This window comes from Cupressus sempervirens, chromosome 3 (assembly GCF_028749045.1).
Source record: "Cupressus sempervirens isolate cs-2001-9-10 chromosome 3, ASM2874904v1, whole genome shotgun sequence".
Taxonomy (NCBI): domain Eukaryota; kingdom Viridiplantae; phylum Streptophyta; class Pinopsida; order Cupressales; family Cupressaceae; genus Cupressus; species Cupressus sempervirens.
Window position 1 is genome coordinate 9,206,911 of NC_143120.1, and position 20,653 is coordinate 9,227,563.

Consider the following 20,653-nt stretch of genomic DNA (forward strand, 5'->3'; position numbering starts at 1 on the left):
CGTTTGGCCTCAAAGTGCTCCGAAAATCAAAGAACCCCCATTTTCACAGAAAATACTCAAAAAACACTAGATTTGTTTTGTCAAACCCTCATTCTTCTTTTTCTCCAAATACTAAACAAGCTATAGCATATCTGACTCTAATACCATGAAGGATTTGAACAATACAAATCCATAGAGCCCGAAGAATACTTGCATGCAAGAACCTGTTACAAAGAAGAGGCAAGGGTTTTGTTACGAAAATATGCAAACTGTATTATCAAAAATGAATCAAATAATGATAATTACAAAAGATCAATCCTTATAGAAGGAGATCAAAAACCTAAAAGGGAAACCCTAAGAGGTAAATGTCATTTAATAATTACTAATTAATTATTAAATGGAAATGCAAAGTGCATAAAGTGAAATCTTAAGAAGGGAGTAAGGTAATTTAATAAATTAAATTAAATTAACACTTTGCTCTAACATGTTGTACATAGTAGACCATATATTGTACATGATGTTAAAATTGTTGTAAGGTTTTCATCTAATCCAAATGAAACACACATGACTATTGTGAATAGGATACTCAGATATGTAAAAGGAACTAAATATTTTGGACTATGGTATAAATAAGATAATGACTTTTCTCTTAAAGTTTGTACAACATAGATTGGGATGGTAATGTTCATGATAGAAAAAACACAAGTGGCTAAGCTTTCTTTTTAGGAGAAAGATTGATAACATGGTTAATCAAGAAATAGAGTGGTATTTCACAATCTACTACTAGAGTTGAGTATGTTGTTTTTACAATTAATTGTTAAAATATTGTATGAATTAAGCAACTATTAGAATGTATGCAAGAAAAGATAACCGAGCCTATTACTATTTATTGTGATAACACTAGTGCAATAAATATACCAAAGAATCCAATGATGCATGTAAAGAAAAACATATACCAATAAAGTATCACTACTTGAGGGAGAAAGTAAAAGAGAAACAAGTTAGGCTTCAATATGTGAAGTCTAAAGAGTGAATTGAAAACATATTTACTAATTCGTTGCCTAAGGATGCTTTTGAGTATCTACAAGGTAAACTAGGGGTCCTGCCCCTATCCAAAATTCACTAAGTAAATATACATTTTGTATCAATTCATGGATGAACATAAATATATTTGTGGAGTTGATGCAAAAGTTCACTCTTTAGGAGTTTTCTGGAGTTGCGAAGATGACTATGATGTAAAGGGTGTATGAAAGGTGCACAGATAACTACAAGGTTTTATAAGTTTCACATTGGAACTTATAGTTACCTTTGGCATTGTTGTCATAGGGGGAGAGAATTAGTAACTAATACTAAGTCAAAGGAGTAGTGAATGACTAAGATGGAGACAACTTGTATGAGATGAAGAGAATCAATAAGTATGGATAAGTAAAGGGTGAGTGAATGAAGATAAAAACTAAGTGTGGAGAGAACATGCTAAGAGAGTAAATGATGATGTTGCTGAACAAAGAAATATTGAAGATGTTTGACTACTGCTGAAGATACAAATTGAGTACACCTGATGATGAAATATGTTGCAGAAAATCAAAATGAGAACCTAGATCTAAAAATCTATAATGTTTTCAATGTATAATTTTTTACTATCTTATGTATTGGAATCGATTCTCTCCCCCTTTGACAACAATACCAAAGGTAACAATAAGTTCCAATGTAATGAAAATGACTTAACAATAAAGTTATAATTATGTTAGTTAATCAAATAATGAATAGTGAGTTAACAATTTGAAGTAAAATAATTATAAGAGTTAATTGTGAAGTTACATGAGATCATCGAGTAGTTTCTATTGAAGTTTTATTGGTACGAAAATCTTTGAAGGGGCTGTAGGATAACTGGACATAATTGATTCAACCCCCCTCTCAGTTATCTAAGAATGTCCTTTCTGCAGAATGTAAAGAAAATGAGGACAATCATTAATGCACATTTAATCCAAAGCCTTTTGTAATTTAACCGATAGGTTATTTGTGGGAACTTTGTTCCTAGAAAATTATTTTATTGATGGAAAAGTTTTTAGTTAGCTAAAAAAGTTGTGAATTGGCTAAGAAAGTTGTCAGTTTGGCCGAAAAATTGTAAATCCTTCCCATTAATTATTTACTGGCCATTTTTATTATTATCTCACTCCACTTTTAACTCTTGTTTTAATATTTTATTAGTTGTTATCTTCACTTCTAATTATTGTTTTTCTTTTTCTATTATTTAAAAAAATAATTACTTGTGATCTCCACAATGTTGTGATCTCTATTTATTTAAACTTTTGATTTTTAAAATTGATTTAGATTTTTGTTTTTAAATTATTTTAATTTATTTCTTATATTAGTTTAGTTTTTATGTTTAAATATTATTTTTTATAAATTATATATCGAGAGTTCCACAAAAAAGGGGAGGATGAACCTCAACCCATCAATCCAAGAGTGCTAAGATACAAGATACAAAATATTACAATTGATTACAAAATTACATAATAAGAGGTGGTACAGAGAATAATTCAAAAATGGAACTACAAGTGATGCTAGGAGTGCAAAATATCATCATGGTTGTCAATCTGGGTAGTCCAGCCAAGACTACCCTCCATCCAAACAACCTTTTTCTACTCCAGAGTCTATGAAGAAATGTCAAGGTGATAAAAATGGGGCTCTTTATTGTCTCTAATATCTTGTAGCAGCTTCTCAAAAGCCTCCTCAAAAGAAGTTTTGTTGCCCTCAAGACTGGCCCACTCATAGTCATCCTTCATCTCATAAATGAACATCGAAGCATGGCCATGCCTGAGGAATCACAAAAGCTTCTCTCTCTCTAGATTCATCATGCAACAGATATGAGAAGCAATTTTGAAACGGGTGAGTTTTCTAAAAAATCCAATAAGAATCCTATCAATGCCTTGGAATTTATACTCATTCCTTAATTTCAAAATAAACCAAAGGATGAAAGATGAAAGAATATGCTAAAAAAGTTAGCATCTTTGTGAAGCTCATGTATATAACTAGTAACAATATCAAGAAAATAAACATGTTTAGTAATAGAAAAACCAAACATAAGCCAAATTTCTCTAGCAAAAGTACAATCAAAGAAAATATGCCTCATGGTCTCAGGCAGTCTACAAATAGGACAAATATCAAGGTCAACTAGGTGATTTCTAATTAGTAGCCTATCAAGCAAGAGTTTCCACTTGAAGAACTTAATCTTTGGAGGGATGTGTTAGAGTAAATAATTAATTATTAATTATTTATTCTATTACTTAAGCTTACTTAGGTAAATGCATTTATTTAATATTTTGTATTTAATGCATGTTGTGGTTAGTTGTTGACAACACGGGAGTTTGTTCCCTTCTAGCATGTTCCACCTTTTTTGGATATGTGTTGAGTTGTCAAGCTTATCTTCTACCACCTTCCAGCTTGTTCTACAACCTTCCATGAGCTCTTTATAAGCGGGCTCTCTCATTGTATTAATATCACATCACATTATCACTTCTCATTGTAAATACATTTCTTCTTGTGTTTGCATATGTGATCTCTCATGTCCGTTTAGGGTTTTTCCCTTGCTCCATGCTCTTCCTCTTCTTGGCTTCTCTTTGACAGGTTTCGTATGCAAGTGATCTTGGGTGTCTTCGGAGTTGGCTTTCCTCAACTCCAACAGGATGAAGATTTCCATATTTTATCAAACACCTTCTACCAATCAACTAAGGGAATGTTTCTATGCCAGTTAATGTTAAGATGATCAGTCACATAAGTATCATGGTTAAGCAAATTGTAAATATCTTTAGCTTTAACTTTGGTACAGATAGAGTCATCTTTCCATCTAAAATTGAGGTGGGAGTGAGAGTCAATATCAAAATTCCTAGGGAGATTAAGGGGTGCATAGGTATCCTTGATAAGATTGTAGGTCCTTTTATGGGAAGCAGGAATGTCATACTCCTTGGAGAGCGTTTCCCAACTAACAAGATTGTTATGCTCCAAGATGTCCATGATATAATTGATACCCTTACTAGACCAAATCTTACTAAAGTAGCCTTTAGTAAGGGCCAAAGGCTTATTTAAGTATTGAAGGCTCCACCAAATGGATCGTTCCCCATATAGAGAGTGATTATAATCAAAATTGGAATTAATTATGAAACCATGAACATACTCCCATGCCTTCCAAATTGATCTAAAAACCCAAGTACCCTAGATAGTCACAGGGAAATGACCAGCCACAAGGTCACAAAATGGGAAGCCTTTCCAAGATTTAGCAAATTTAGGAGCACCATTCTAGATATTAGTCCTAATCTAAATTTTACAAGGCCCATCCCCATCAAGGGCTTGGAAAATCCATTTGGAGGTGAAGGAGATACCTTGGAGTCTGAGGTCCTTTAAGCCAAGACCACCAAGTTTCTTGTCAATATGGCTCCAGTCCCATTTGACCATATGAGCTTTTCTGTTACCTTTACCATCAGACCATAAGAACCTAGGGATGGCCTTTTGGATTTCAAAGATCTGATAATTGCTAAACATCCAAGCAGAGGAATAGTAGATGTTGTAGGAAGATAAAAATTTCTAGCAAACCTAAACTCTCCCCACAAGGGAAAGAGCCCTATTGTTCCATTTGTTAAGTTTATGAAAGATCTTATCTTTAACCCAAAGCCACATCTCCTTAAGAGAGGGGGCAACAGAGAATGAAACACCCAAATATCTGACAATTTTGTTAGGTCCTCCCTAGCAAAGCCAACTTGTTGCAGCCAATCCAGGGGTTCCTCTTTCCATCCGAGCATAACAGACTTGGTAGTAGAGATACGAGCTCCCAAAGCATGACCAAACAACTCAAGTTTATGATTAAGAGACTAAATGTTAATGCTTGAGAGCTCCAAAAAGAGAGAAGTGTCATCAACAAACTGGAGGTTAAGTAATTCAAAGTTATCAAGCAGAGAAATCCCATAAACTCTAGGGGAGATGACATCATCACGGAGGAGATAGAATAAAGCATCAGAGACAATAACAAACACGACAGGAGCAAGAGGGCAGCCCTGACGAATGGATCAAGAATATTTGTTAGAGACGTTATTTTTTCATATTATTATTTTATATTTCTCTTATTAATTTTTCATAATAGATTTTTTGATGGAATTTTTTTAAATGATTATTTTTTCATATTTGATAAATTGAATTTAAATAAATATTATTTATTAATCGATTTCAAAGATTTTAGTAAATATTATGTTATTCAAATAAAAAATTATTAATAATCTAATCTGTTCACATAAGATTATATTTTGAATCTCCACTTTTAACTATTGTTTTTCTTTTCCTACTTATTTAAAAAAAATTACTTGTGATCTACACATCAACTCATGTTGTGATATTATTTATTTAACTTTTGATTTTTTAAATTGTGTTAAGTTTTAGTTTTTTAATTATTTTAATTTATCTTTTATATTAATTTAGTTTTTCTTTAAATATTATTTTTTATGTTTCTATAATTTATTTAGTCAATAGAATATTTGTTAGAGATGTTATTTTTTCATATTATTTTTTTGTATATCTCTTATTAATTTTTCATAATAGATTTTTTTATGGGGTTTTTTAAATGATTATTATTTTTTCATATTTGATAAATTGAATTTAAATAAATAATAATTATTAATCTATTTAAAATATTTTAGTAAATATTATGTTATTTTAATTTAAAATTATTAATAATATAATTTGTTCAGATAAGCTTATATTTTTTTAAAATAATTTTATTATCGAGCACCTAGTTAAAGCATGCAACTACTAGTAGTATTTTTTGTTTCAAAAATTAATTTTCTTCTTACCTTTTGTTATAAGATCCAATAAGATTTAAAAGAAACAATTTTTTTATAAATTTAAAAATTAAAAATAAATTATAAACTATATAAAAGACTTTAGAACTTAAAATAATTCTGAAACCTGATTGGTCAAATTAATTACATTTTACCACTCAATAGATATATTAATATCCTAGTATTGCGCCCATGATTGGAACTAAGTGCCACATAGTGGCATGTACTTGTCATTTAGTCGTAGTAGATAGTTTAGAAAAAAATGGTATAAATTTAATTCAATTTTAAAAATATATATTTTTGAAAAGTTAGTAAAATAGTAAAAATTTGTGTATATTGTTAAAAGATATAATGCTTAAAATTTTTAATTATTTATTTCAATTAACTCATTAAAATAATAATATTAGTAAAATTATACGTATGTGAGATTTTTTTAATATAAATATAATATATAGTTTAGTGATTTTTTAAAAAAATGTAATAGATTTAATAATAATATTAGTTTTCTTATTAAGTTTTCTCCTAAAATAGTGCTGAGAAAATAAATTATGGACCCCAAAAAAAGTGGCCAATCAAATTGATAAAAAAATAATTATTAGAATATATGAAAATGATAAGTAAATTAAAAAACTTTAAAAATATCTCAATTGCCCATAAATGATTGTTGTTGATTGGTGAAAATTAATTGAATAGTCGGACAAAGTGAATACAAGTACTATTGCCTAGGGCAAGTACAATAACTTACATCACACTAATAATACAATTCCCATACATAAAGTGATAAAAATTAATTAATCTTACAACTACAATACTACAACAAAGACAAATACTAGACAATACATAACACTAGTTTAACTAAACAAAACAATAATTTACATCACATTAAAAATACAATCTACATACAACAAAATGACAACTTTTTAAAGTTCAAACATAATTGAATTTTAGACAATACCTATTACTCAACAAAACAATCACCTACATCACATTAAAAATATAATTGACATACACCAAAGTGGCAACTTTTAAATTTTTTTAATAATTGAATTTAATTATTTTAGAGGAGACCTCACACTAGTTTATTAGTGCTGCCTATAAATAGGTGGAGGCTAAAGTTTTCATATGGCTTTTACCTAATAATCCATTTCTTGGAAATTGTGTGTAGTCCTTTTACCCTATGTTCTACAAAACTATTTTATTAAAATGAGTTCTTGTTATTTATTTCTTATTTTTTGATTAGTCAGTGTCAATTTTCCTGGTAGTCTTTTTGTTTTTGTTTTGAAAAAATAGAAAAATCTAACATATGTTGAAGAGTACACGTATTAAGAGTCATTTAATAGGTGGTGATTGTATTTTGTTGAGTAATGGCTTGTGCACCGACATGTGCTACCTTTTACTTTGAGCAAAATTAGTTTCACTGGACATATTGGTATGTGGATTTCATGAGGAAGAAGATATTGTGCTAATATCTTTATCTCTATTGTAGCTTCTAAATCATGGTCCAGTGAGCATGGTTCAAATATCACATAGAAGTGCGTCTTGAATATTTTTGTATTCATAGTAAGCTGAGAGTTCCTGGAACAGAAGCTTCACATTTTAACCTATGATAGACCCCCTAACTCTTTCCTATCTAGATAATCTAGTTGTTTGATATATTAGAAACAACCAAGTGAAAACAAGTAATTACCTTTTCTCCCCTTTACTTTCTCATTTCTTTTGGTAATTTGGCAGGGCAATTTTCTGGGGTGCTTTTACTCTTTTCAATTTACCCATTTTGTTAAAAAAAGTGCATCTAATTTATAAATGGCATCTATAAAATGGTTCATGTTTCTACATTCTAAATACTTGTAGGTACAAATGGGAGATGAGTCTATTTATGATGAGCTTGAAACAAGGTTTTATAGTAAAAATGAATAGAGCTTCCTTTTCTCTTCATAGGTGGAAGCGAAAGTGGAGGAGATTTTCTAGCTTTCATGGCGGTCTTACTTCTAAAACAGATCTGCATACCCTATGGTAGAACATCACACTATGCTCAACACTAGCCTTGCTAGGTGAAGAAATGGATTGCTCTTTGTCTTATGCCTCTGAAGTTGAAAGCCTCAAAAATGAATCTGATAAGTTCGATAACAAAATTTCCACTCCAAATTCTCCTCAAAAATATCCACATCTTCCTTGATCAAGCACATCTAATCTTAGCTCAAAACTACCACGAACCCTAAATCTATCACAAGCTACCAAACCCATGTCTTCATGTTCTCTCTTCACCCTCCAGTGAGTTTGGCTTGTTCTCAAACTCTCTGTCACATCGTTTGCTCGATCTCCTGCTCAATCATATTACATCGAGTTCTTCTCTGTCACTTTCCTTATCACATTCATTATCAATAATTTTCTTTGGATGTGGGAGAATGAATCAATTGCTCACTTGAGTGCATCTTTCCACAAATTAGGGGCATGATTTTTGTGAAGAATTTTAGTTTGTACTAGCAGAATGTTCTATGTTAGCAGCCACTGCTCCTATTAGATTAATGGTTTTTAGATTGTGATACTAGTATGCACTATCCTTTAGTTTATGATTTTGTTCCTTTGAGGTAAGGATATTTCAAGATTTTCAAAGCAACTATGCATGTTGTTTTTACTAGTAAGGAAATTCTTGAAGACTATTTTTGCTGGTTGTACTTTTTTGTGATTCTAAGTAGTAAAGAATTTGAAAGAATTATGAAAAAAAAAAAAGTTTTAATGTTCAGTTTTGTGTTTTTATTTATTTAGCAAATATTGGCAAAAGTGTATAGATCTATTTTACACTTTATTTAATTTTGTGACAATTGTTAGAAATTTAACGCTCTTTAAATATTAAAATATGTACAATTCAAACTTTCATAGTTAGGTTTTATATTCATCTTTAATACATTGAATGTTCTTTTACTATTTGTTCATTTTAAATTTTTAAAATTTGTACTACTACATTGAAGAGTACTCTTGACTCCCTTATTTGAAATATGGTTAGCATTTTGTATATATTTCCTTCATAATTATGGTGATTCTATATGCATCTATGAGTTTGCAATATATCTCCAATAAATTTCCACACTAGCCATCATAACATGCAACTTCGCAATTGCAAAGCTTTCACCATCTTTATTAACATTTTTGTATATTGTCTTTGAATTTAATAACCTCCATCAAACTTTTTATTCCACATGACCTTGACGAATACCTTCAACATCTTTTCTATAGATGAAATTGATTAAACTTAAGAAGAAATCAAATTTATAATAGACAATGATGGTAGAAAAAATGCAACATCTTTACCAAGTCAATGTCTTATAATAATTTTGAAAGAAAATAATTATATGAAATAACAAAAAATTACCAAGTCAATATCTTATAATAATTTTGAACTTGAAAATAATCATATGAAATAACAAAAATCAAATCCAAAATAGTGTCAAACAAATTATATCATTATAGTAATTGATTTCTAAAATAACTATAAGCAAATTTTCTATGAACAATAATGGTAAGATGTGCATTTATAACTTTTCTCTCTTGCTCAACTTTACAAAATGGCAAAACATGCAAGTCTATGAGTTTAGGACACTTAGCTAATTTGCTTGGCTTTGAAATATATGTGCTTACATTGGGAATAATTGAATTTAGGACACTTAGCTAATTTGCTTGGCTTTGAAATATATGTGCTTACATTGGGAATATTTTTTGTCAAAGCTTACTTTTCTTTGTTTTAATTCTTATACTTACTCTATTGCATTTGGCTTGAAACTTCAATAGTTGTTTCAGCATATTATTCTGCATAAATAAAATCTCATTGTTTGAAAAAAAAAACTCATTTAGATGAAGGATACTTCTAGAAATCCAAAAATCTTGCAAAGTCTACTTCTATTTTTTACTTAAAGATTAACTCATATACCTTATTCTTTCTTGATTTTTTCAGTGAAACATCTAACAAATTGTCCTTGAAAACAATTACGAAATCCTATACATTTTTCTTAAATTTTGGTAGTTTTTTACTTATGTGATACTTCTCTAAACCATGTAAAACATTGTTATCTTCCAATATATTTTTATATCAAACCTTGAAATAATTTCTAGCTATCTTCTCAAATCATTTTTTTGATGAATAGTCTTTTTCTATTAATAAATAATATACTTAGTTACAATTCACAAAATAGGGTCGGGGATACAAGATCACCCGATGAAAGTTCACATGGCTAGAGCCGGAACCAACAACGATTCATAAAAAAAAAACATATAAGAAGCAACCCTCAAGTAGCTAAAGCAGTGTCAGCTAAGGGGGGTGGTTCATCCCAATCATGAAATCCTCAGTCATCCCTGGGATTGGCAGGCGAGCTGGGAATATTCTAGCCATCAGCAGGATCATCAAGGGCCTGATCAGCATCTTTGGTATCAAGTCATGGAGGTGAGATAGCCAATTCTAGGTGAAAGGGTCATTTACTAGAAACAACACATTAAGCACCAAGAGGGGGAGCCACTGAGCCTAGGGAGTAGCTTGTGCCACCACAGGGTTGGGAAGCTGAGTGGTGATGCCAACCACCATCACCACTACTGGGAGAGTGGTGGCAGGAAGCCTGCGAGCATGGTGTATGCGAGTGACGACTAAAAGGATTGCACCCAACTGAAACATTAGGAGGCACTATAGCAACCGTATAGGGGGCATTATCCCAATGATTTAGAATCTCCTAAAGGTGGGCCACCTCCAAAGCCATCTTATTGGCTTGCACTTGAATCTGCATCATTACATTATTACAAATGCACACTTTAGTGTACATAGCAACATTTATGTCAAGAAAACTGTGAGTGAAAAGAACAACATTTCTATCTTTCTATAGAGTAAACAAAATCTCCATCTTGAAAGTATGCTAGATCTGAGTAAATTTTCTAGGGAACCTGGGAGAATCACCCAAAATAACCATATTCCAAGAAAAAGGTTTAGGCTAAAATGACTTAAAGAAATCAGGAATCCAATGCCAATGGTTTTGAGCACGTCTACAGGATCAAAAAATATGTAAAAAAAGACTCTGGTTGCCTACAAAATGGACACTAAGGATCCAAAACCCCAATATTCTTGAGCCGAGGCCCAAGGGGAAGACCTTAAAAAGCCAGGCACCAAGATAAATGTGTTAGAAATAGTAGTCCACCAGTATAACTGAGGAGGGGGGTGAATCAGTTATACAATAATATGAAAAACTAAACCTCTTAAACAATTCTTAATTATTCAATCAAAGCAAATAGCAACCATAAAGAAATGTGCATATGCAATTACACCAGATATGTTGACTAGGGAAACCCTTGGTTACAGGGAAAACCCTGGTGAGAATGATGCCGACAAAATAATGTACTAATTTGAATATTCCTTGTTAGAGGATGGACCCTATGAGGAGTTTGTTACAACACTTAGTAGAAAGAGCCCCAGTTAGGAGACTTTGAATCTCTGTTAGGAGATTCCAACCCTGTTAGGAGTTGTGGAAGGCAACTGAACCCATTGTCCAAATAGCTTCAAGATCAGACCAACGAACTCATTGTCCAATTGATCTCTGAACTATTCCTTTTAGAATACTAGATGTGTGGCAGTCTTTTGCTTCTTCCTCTGTCCAGTACGTCGGACTACTTCACCTTCAATTTATTCAATCATATCTAGAACTATGTATCCATCAATAGTAACCCTTGAGGTCACATACACGCATTAGTAAATTGCTCTACTCCTCTACTTTGTAATTCGCAAGTTCTCTCTACTTCTTGATCACAATCTTAATAATTAAAACTCAAAAAACAACTTTCCTTTATATTACACGCAATATTAATTTCTTGAGTCGGCTCCATACTTTATTATAAGTTAATTAAATGAAATACACATTTAATTAATGTTGTCAGCCCATAGTTATACACAAACTTTCACACATGTAACTTGCATACCTGTGCACTTGTTGACATCATCAGTAGTCAGTGTGTTATCTTCAGTTAACTGCGCAACCCTTAATTCCAAATACAATGCTCTATATTGGTCACACAATAGAAATTGTTTTTCCACTGCTCTGTTTTCCTACAATTTTTTGTAAATTATCAATATCTTTTGTACGTTGTCGATTCAAGTTTTGTGCACTTGCCCACATGTCAAATACATGTTGTAGTATATGTTGGTAATTGTGCATAGGAAGATATGCAATGTGATGTCTATAATACATAAGTCTCAGTCAACTGCTCTGACAATCTTATACAATCTTATTGCTATGTTGTCATCAATGACAAATAATGTTCTGCAATGCTCCCCCGTAGCATCAACATCAGCATTCATGCTAACAATCTCCCCCTTTCACATTGATGACAACATAGATGAAAAAAATCTAGTTCCAAGAATACCAAAAGTTTTTCTTCATCACTCAAATCTTCATGTAAATCTATTATTGCACCAATTCTCCCCCATAGTACAAACTCTTTCTAATGTTTTTCATGTCACTCTCTCCCCCATTGACATCAATTTTAAAGGTAGTACAAAAAATTGATCATATAACAATCTATCAGCACAATCACAAGCTAGTCTATTGATTTACAATATTTGCATATAATTCTATAAACAACACAAGTGTCTAAAGACATTGTTGTACACCAATTATCATTTACCAAGAGTCCTTGCTAACTCTATTCATCACAGATACTCCCCCATAGATGAAGCATCAGCATTCTGTCTAGTCTAATAATGATGCTATGTACCCTGGACTGATGCACTTCTACATCTTCTACTCTGAGCTAGGTAGGGGCATAACCCCAAGCATACCTCTCAGGTACTCAAAGGTATCCTTTGGTAAGGTCTTTGTGAAAATGTTTGTAATCTATTCCTTAGTGTTAATGTACTCTAGTCTGATTTCTTTTTTTGCGACTTTCTCTTTCAACACATGATACTTTATTGTTGTGTGCTTAGTTTTGGAGTACAAAACAAGATTCTTAGACATATTAATAGTACTTGTGTTATCATAGTAAATGATAATGGGTTCTGTGAATGTAATTCCAATGTCCTTCATCATCTGCTTCATCCATATGACTTGATTACAGTTGTTTGCTTCTGCAACATATTCTACTTCTACAGTACTTTGTAAGGTAGAATCTCGCTTCTTGTTGAGCCAAGAAACTAGTCTTCTTCCAAGGAAAAATGCTCCTCCATTAGTGCTTTTTCTGTCATCCCTATCTCTAGCCCAATCAGAATCTGTATAAGTACAAAGAGTAAAGTCATTACTTCTGTCATACCAAATGTCGTAATCTGATGTTCCTTTTAGATATCTGAATATCCTCTTTACTACTATATAGTGATATTCTTTAGGATCACCTTGAAATCTTGCCACCATTCCAACTGCATTAGCTATATCTGGTTTGCTATGAGTGAAATACTGCAATCCTCCAATCATAGATCTATATTTCTTTTGTTCAACAGTAGGGGTCTCATCTCAATAATAGGGGTCTCATCTTTGCTTGATAACTTATGACCAGTTACAATTTTCTAAACCAAATCTTTTCAGCAAATCTTTTAAGTACTTGGTCTAAGAGATAAAGATACCTTCTTTGTTCTGAACAATCTGCAATCCTAAGAAGAATTTTATTTCTCCTATCGTGCTCATCTCAAACTCATTCTTCATGTCTTCTAAGAATTTGTTATTGGCTTCATCATTTCCATCAAAAATGATGTCATCAACAAATACAATGATTATTAGCAAATCATTTCCTATTTTCTTCAAGTACAAGTTACTATCGGCCACCCTTAAACATCACACACTAAGGAAAGAATTAAGCTTTGGAAAAAAAGTCAACTTTGACTATTTAGCACTTTTGGTCTAGGAATTAAGCTTAGTGTGTGATGTTTAAGCCGCTCTGTTACTATCTGTTGTTCCTTTAACAAATCCAAGCTTTGCTAAGTATTTTTCCAACCTTGCATACCAGGTTCTTGGTGCTTTCTTTAATCCATACAATGCTTTCTTTAGTCTACAAACCATATCCTTCTCTTCTATTAAAGGAAAACCCTCTGGTTTTTCAATGTAAACTTCCTCTTCAAGTTCTCCATTCAAGAATGTTGACTTAACATCTATCTGATATGCCTTAAAATTCTTATCTGCCACATATGCCAGGAACATTTTGAATACTTCCATTCTTGCTACAGGTCTATATGTTTCTTCATAATCAATTCCTTCTTGTTGAGAGTAACCTTTGCATACAAGTCTTGCTTTGTTCCTTATTACTTCTCCCTGTTCATTCATTTTATTTTTGAATACACATTTTGTGCCAATCACATTTTTGTCCTTAGGTTTAGGAACCAATTCCAATGTGTCATTTTTAATTATTTGCTAGAATTCTTCCTTCATTTCCCTTATCCAATGATCATCTTTGATTGCTTCATTTGTGCTTCTTGGTTCTACTTGTGATACCAAACATAGTTGTTCATTAATTTTGCTCCTTGTCATTACTCCCTTTTCCTTGCTTCCTATTATCTAATCAATAGGATGATTTCTTATCAAGTTCCTATTTGAGGTAGGAATTGTTGCTTCAACTCTTATTTTTGGTACTACACTATGTTCTTCTCTCACATCTTCAACTGGCACACTGTTTTGCAAGTCATTGTTAGTCTTGAGAAATAACTCATTACTTCTATTAGTCATTCTAGAGTAATCATCTCCACCATAGTTATAATCCATTATCATTTTCTTGGTGCCAAACTTTTCATCAATTTTAACATTTACGCACTCTGCTATAGTTTTTGTTCTATAATTGTAACATCTATAGGCTTTACTTTTAAATGAATAACCAAGAAATATACCTTCATCGCTCCTTGGATCAAACTTACCAATATCATCATCTCTTTTGATGTAACATTTTCTTACCCTGAAGTACTTGACTGATGGTGAGTGACCAAACCATAATTCATAGGATGTTTTGTCCATACCTTTCCTAATTTGCACTTTGTTCAGTGTGTATACTATTGTATTGACTGCTTCTCTCCAAAAGGTCTTTGGTACATCATTGTCAAATAACATAGCTCTTGTTGCTTTAGCAATTGATTTGTTTCTTCTTTTAGCAATCCCATTATGCTCAGGTGTATGGGGTAAGGATATTTGTCTTCTGATACCATGTTCTTCACAATAGATATTGAATTCTCTAGAGGTGAATTCTCCTCCTCTATCTGATCTTAAACTTTTGATTTTAACTCTAGATTCATTCTCAACTTTGTTCTTAAATATCTTGAATTTCTCAAATGCCTCTAATTTTTTTAAAATAAAAGCTACCCACATCATTCTAGTGAAATCATCAACAAAAATCATAAAGTACCTTTCTCCATAAAATCCTCTTGTTCTTGCAGGACCAATCAGATCTGTATGAACCAATTCCAGCTTTTGTGTAGTACAAAACTGCTTGCTAGGAAATGAGACTCTCTTCTGCTTAGCCAAGATACATTCCTTACAAATAGTGTCAGTGGGCTTAATTTTCTTGGGTAAATCTCTTACAACAAGTGTATTATTGGCCTTCACAATGTTATTAAAGTTAATGTGACAAAATATTCTATGCCATAACAAACTCTGTCAATCTTTCCTATTAAACCTGTTATTTTAGTGGAGTTAACTAAAATACATTACCTCTTGTTTTTGTGCCAGTACCAAGTAGTTTTCCTTCCTTGTTCTTGTCATTATTGAACTGCAGTTGATAGCCCTTGTCCATAAGTTGTCCAACACTTAACAGGTTATGCTTCAATCCATCAACAAAGTAAACATCATCAGTGTATGTTTTACCATCAAGAGTGATATATCCAATTCCCATAATGTGATAGGCTGCATTGTTCCCTACTCTGATAATTCCTCCATCATAGTTTTTGAATTTGACAAACTTGCTCATATCACCAGTCATGTGATGTGAACAACCACTATCAATGATCCAATCTCTCTTTTCAACTTGTGAGATCAACACACTTTCTTCTCTAATTTCTCTGTCAAGATCATCCTCCTTTATAGCTACGAACCCTAATTCATCTTCACTAATGTTTTGATGAGGTTGCTCTTCTTCTTCTTTATTAGCATATAAGCAATTTGTAGATCTTCTTGACTTGAACCTTCCCTTAAACTTTCTTTCTCTTTTAGGACACTTAGATGCATAATGACCATATTCATTACATGTCCAACATTTGGAAATATTCTTACCATCTTTTTCTCTTTGGATCTTTTCCTCAATGGACTTGCTATTGCCGGCAATATCTCCCTGTGCTTTTGTGTTTCTTGCTAAATGAGGTTTGATGTTTAATGCACTGAATGTTGTCTCAACCTTTGCTAATTTTTCAAATTGTTTTAGATCAAATTCTTCAGCTTCCAATCTCTCAAGCAATGTTTCTTTGGTGAAGTTAGTGGTGCAAGGTAGCATTACTCGAATCATCTATGTTATTGTCTTGAAGGGTGGGGTTAGACTTTTCAAGATCTTCCATATTACTTCATCATCAGATTTATTTCCATCAAGAGATTCAATTCTTGCAACAATCTCAAATATTTTGCCAACATAACTTCTTACAGATTCATCTTCCATCATTTTAGCATCTTGGAATGCACAATATATATTTTGTAATCTAACCCTCTTTGCATCTGTATCATCTTCATAATTAGCCTCTAAAGTTTTCCAAATTTCATGAGATGTTTTAAGTTGTTTTACCTAATGGTACTCACTTTTCGGTAACGTTGGCAATATTGCTTCTCTTGCCCTTATGTTGTACATAAACACTTCTCTCTATTCCTCAGTGCAGGTTTCAAGATTGTCTTCTTCTTCAATGTTCTTAGATGTCTTGGTTACAAGCTAATATCTTGGGCCCATGCATAGGAGATGAGTTTTCATTTTGTCTTTCCAACTGTTGTAGTTTGTGCCATCAAATCTAGGACTTTCCTTCTTGAATAGATTCACCATGGATCTCCCAAAGTTGTTAAACTTCCCTTCAAGGACTTGAGACTTTACCAATTGTTAGAAATAGTAGTCCACCAGTATAACTAAGAGGGGGTGATCTGATTAGAGGATCTGGGACTATTATAGAAGAATGCCAACGAATTACATAAAGTTAATTAAAAACCTTTAATGAATAAAATTAATGTAATTGAAATAAGAGAACAATAAGATTAAGCTGATAAAAGAGAAATTGAGAGAAAGAAGATGCAAACAATTTGATCTCGAAGTTTGTCCGTCTGGACTATGTCTCCGGGTCCTGCTCCAATAGGGGGACCGATCTGATTATCTCCAAAAATCAAGTACAAATGTTTACAAAATCACTCCTTTCAAGTACAACAGCATCATGCTATTCCAAAGTACATAAATGATCACTTCACAAATTTCCTTCGCTCTCAGCACTTGGACGTTCTCTTCATTTTTTGAATGACCATAAGAGCCTCCTAACCCCTCTTTTTATACAAAAAATTAGCCAAAATAAGACTATAACAAAATAATATAATAATAGGACCCTTAACTGATCCATATTCGATTAACCCCCTTTAGCCATTTTTAAATTTGGTTTTATACCAAGTTAAGGGTAACAACTTAACAAAGAACCCTTAATGTAAAAGAGGTTGGCAGGTTTGTTAATAGTTAAAAACAAAATCGGCAAAATATATTTCAAATCTCGCAGATGGCACGTTGGTGGGTAAGTATTTTATCAGGCCATCGGTCGGGGGTTCCAACCCTGTCGGCGGCCTCCTCTTTATGTAGACTTGGTGCCAATATTGTTTAAATAATGCATCATGCAAATTAGTTTCCAAAGTGATGCATGGTGTAGTGGCAACTAATTGCCATTATTAATACTAGCACTTGCTCCAGAAAGAGGTGCAAGGGGTACACCGATAGGTTTTTTTTAGAAAAGACAAATTAAAGAGATGTAAATTTAAAAGAAAGATTTCAAATTGATAGTGTAGATTATATATTCAGGACTTGATTTAAATTGTAATTTTTTTTTAAAAAAATTGAAACTGTAAATAGAAAAGTAATAGGAGTCCTATTTAATCTCAACAATAGTCAATCTATAGAATGGAGTGAAGGATTACTTATTAAGCCAAAACAATATTGAAAGAAATAAACAAAGGAAAATAGAGTCAAATTTGTGTTTCAAGTGGTCTTTATTTGAAAATAGGAGGAGCCAAGGAAAATATAAAGTTAAAAATACTATAGAAAATAATGATTTAAAATTTTAAAAATATATGATGTAAAACTCCAACCTTACAAAAAACACCTACGAAAAACTTAATAGTAATAAATGTGTTGAAAAGGGAAAACCAAAAAAAATAATTTCAAAACCTAAAAATAGTGTAATGAACTTTACAAGATGTTTGAACCATATCCTAACAATAATTGTGAAAAAAATGGCATGTGCATCCAACCCATGTGCATACTCAATGGAAAACGCTTTAATCATAAAATGTTAGAAAGTAGAAATAGTTTTCATTAAAATCTTTAAATTTGACAATAGCTCAATTTGCTAAGCATGACTAAGGCTAGAAATTGCAATTTTTCATATTAACAACATTGAAAGTTGCCTAAATTTTGTATAATAAAAAATCATAGAAAAAATATGCAAAAGCTTTAAAAGAGAAAATCATTCAACTTTGTAATATGACACTACAATTCCTATAAAGTCTAGCTTGTCATTTTCTAGTTCAATTGCTAAGATGAGAAATCACAAAATGAATGCTAAATTAAGAATTAGATGGCCTCTATGAAAACTTTTGTAACCACGCATGTATGTGCACAATTAGAGTGGAAGGTTGAAGGTAAGTAGAAGTGTTGAATGAGAAATATGGGAGAGAAAACTCTGAAAGGGAATATGGGAACAAGTGTAGTGCCACACAAAAGGTGTGATATAACAAGAGAAGATTCGTAGATAAAATATCTATAAAATAAAAATATTGTTGCAAAAATATGAGTTTGAAAGAAGTGTGAATAACTTATGTGAAAATTAAGTGACCTTCGCTATTTGGTAGCTCGCAGGCTTCATGCCTTGTTGGTCTTAACCCTCCACCAAAAAATTTAAAAATAAAAATTAAGTGACATCCCACCAACTCAACAAAAAATAGAAACTAAGAACATGGTAAAAATAGCTAAAAACAAAAATATGTTCCAATTTGTTTTCAATGAACTCAATATATATATATATATATATATATATATATATATAGGTTCCTTACATATCTTTGTCCCTGAAGAACTTAGAAACCAAAGTAAGAGAATCATATTAATTTGAACCACCCAATGTTATTAAAAAAATTAAAAACATCTCCAACACCCTAAATATCCAATCTCTTGAATGTTTCTTGGCTAAATACCTCTTTCATTCATCCAATTGCATTAAAAGCCCTTCTTGGAAATGCATTACCCATAAGCCATAATACCTAACCTTAATCATATATATAACATATATTTGTCCCTAAAAAACTTAGAAACCAAATAAGAGAATCATATTAATTTGAACCATCCAATGTTATTAAAAAAAATTAAAAACATCTCCAACACCCTAAATATACAATCTCTTGAATGTTTCTTGGCTAAATACCTCTTTCATTAATCCAATTGCATTAAAAGACCTTCTTGGAAATACATTACCCATAAGCCATAATATCTAACCTTAATCATCGTAGGGGTGAAAGCATGTACACTTGTTAGTATTTGATGTTGGATCAAATGCCATAAGTTTAACATTCCTAAAGATCATCTCAAGCTTAGCATATCTAAGAGAAACACTAAAAGATGCAAAAGATCATATAGGTAGGTCAACAAATACAAATGATTTCATGCCAATACTAATATTTGTAACTAGTACATTTTTTAATTAATCATAGCAACTTTCAATTTCTTACATTATAAATGCATTGGGCATTGGAATTGGGAGTAAATAGGTGGGTAAATATCTTGCAAAGGCTGCCTCTTTATGAAATGTAGGCCAGTAAATGATGTGGAAGATCTACCTACTAAAAATGGAGGAAAGTTCTCCTTGTTTTGATGTCATTCGACATAAATACCCAAATTCAGAAAGCTTGATAATGGAAGAATCAGATCTGCCTACAACTCCATTTCCGCGCTCTTCAATGGGTTTGAAGAACAAATGGGGAAAGAATTGCAAAGACAAATGGGTGTTAAAGTGTGGGATGTATTTGTAAGTGATTGATTAACATTGGCGGGCTGGTTTTTGAGAATTTGAGATTTGAAAGGAGTGAAAATGGAGTTAAAATGATGGAAGGAGAAACTCATTCACTAAACTTCAAAACTGCTTCCAAATTTTTACAATTTGAATTTTGGGGGCTGCTCAGATTTGCTGTAAAAATGGTAGGGTCAAGACATTCTGTGTGGGTCCTTCCAAGTTTGCTAACGACTTTGAGATTCTGATCATGCCCTAAATTTGGTAATGTCCTGACTAACATCTCACTTAAATTTGTATTAATGGAGTTTGTTGTTTACTTCGGATGGAATTATCAAATTTGGTAATGTCCTGACTAACCTCCAGACAAATCGCCTATATCAAGAATTACTAATTTCTTAGAATTGAAGCCGGGGAAGAGAAGAGGACTGTTGTGAAATGCTTTCCGTTTACTTCTTGCAGATCGATAATGAATGCTCTCCCCATCCTCCGAAGACATCAGATGAAATATGCTTTTCTTTTCTCTTTTAGTTTATGACGACTATTTTCAGGAACCTGTGTCAGAATCTCAGTGGAAAACACGCAATAGAGGAAAAACCGCTACATGCATACAAAAAACATTCAATCTGAAAAGCATTTGGCCAGTGTAAGACAATTTCTGACGTGACTTCCCGCCGTGAGACAAATTTCG